The 1,609-nt window shown below is 40.8% G+C and overlaps 1 pseudogene; it reads left to right on the top strand.

The window, feature by feature from the left end:
- Positions 1–296: 296 nt before the first annotated feature.
- LOC112935130 (small ribosomal subunit protein eS24 pseudogene) lies at positions 297–714 on the top strand (annotated as a pseudogene).
- Positions 715–1,609: the final 895 nt, after the last annotated feature.

The following is a 1,609-nucleotide window of genomic DNA, read 5'->3' on the forward strand; positions in this document are numbered from 1 at the left end:
AGCAGTCACTATGTGTCACAAAGTCCACACACTTCGCAATGGACCATCCAAAGCTATTTTAACATAATGCTAACCTATTTGGCTATTTGATTATTAACTCCACAGCATATTGGGAGTAATATATTAACAAGGAGAAAGGGTCTGCTGTGGGGGACCCAGAGGTTAACATTTTAAGAAAAAGGCAGGAAAAGAAGAGATAACTCCAAAAGCACAGCAGTCTGCGGCCAAAATTGAATGTTCTGTCTTTTCCTCCCCGGCTGCTTTAAGCTCGGCCACCAGTAACTATCTGGACCAGGAAGTTCATGACCAACTGTCTACTTCAGCGGAAACAGATAGTCATTGATGTTCTTCACCCCAGGAAGGCAACAGTACATAAGACAGAAATTCGGGAAAAACTAGCCAAAATGTACAAGACCACACCAGATGTCATACTTGTATTGGGATTCAGAACCCATTTTGGTAGTGGCAAGACAACTGGCTTTGGCATGATTTATGATTCCTTGGAATATGCAAAGAAAAATGAACCCAAACATAGACTTGCAAGACATGGCCTGTATGAGAAGAAAAAGACACCAAGAAAAAGTGCAAAGAACACAAAAACAGAATGAAGAAAGTCAGGGGGACTGCAAAAGCCAATGTTGGTGCTGGCAAAAAGAAGTGAGCTGGAGACTGGACAACAGAAGGATTCTGCAGTGGTTTTATCTTTGGTGATTGTGCAGATTTTTCATGAGAGGATTAAAAAACTAAGAACGTTAAAAAAAAATTGAATGTTCCTCAGCATGCCCTGAATGCATCATTGTATTACAACACAGTACAGAGATTACTGTTTATGGAGGAAACAATTCTGGAATGGTGGAGGAAGGACCTCTGAAAATCTGCTCCTCTGTAGGATCAGTGAGAACATAGGCAAAAATTGTCAAAAATCAACATTTTCAGAACCCTGGAAATTAACCAAAAACTTAATGAAGAACATGTATTCAAGAAAATGGCCGGATCTCAATAAGAACAGTAAGCCTTATGGCATTTTAACTTGCCCTATTCCCATCTCCTTCTTCCGAGCTCCATGATAACCACAAAAACCAACAGACTCAGAAACAGTTACAGAGAAAACTAGCAGCCTATCAGCCATTAAAAGGAAGCAATACAGGCTTAGAGCTCCCCCAAAAAGCCACGTCCCCAGAAAATTGTCAGTCTGGCAGCTACCTAGAAAAGTCCATTAATAGGGCTTATCTTTATTTGAGAGAGCTTGCTCAGTGAGGGAAGTCCTAACACCAGGACATTGTGTGAAAAAAAAAAAAAAATCAGTAATTGTTTATCATCGCAGCTGCCTGAGGCGGAAGTACCTATTGGAGCAAACAGCACTCTTGGAAACCCCGGGGAATGAAATGACCATAGGGAGATTTGAAAAGGTTCAATGTATTACTGAGTATAATATATTTGTGTAGGGTGCATTGTAGGGCTGTGTGTCTGTCCAGGAGAGACCTGAGAAGGCTCTAATTTCTCATCTTTGGCTGATCTCGAGGATCTGCACAAAAAGGAGTTAAAAGCTAAATCAAGGGTATAAACTGACGAAATATTGAAGGCATGTCTCAACCTACATAGAAGTCCC

Source organism: Vulpes vulpes, chromosome 1, assembly GCF_048418805.1.
Source record: "Vulpes vulpes isolate BD-2025 chromosome 1, VulVul3, whole genome shotgun sequence".
NCBI lineage: Eukaryota > Metazoa > Chordata > Mammalia > Carnivora > Canidae > Vulpes > Vulpes vulpes.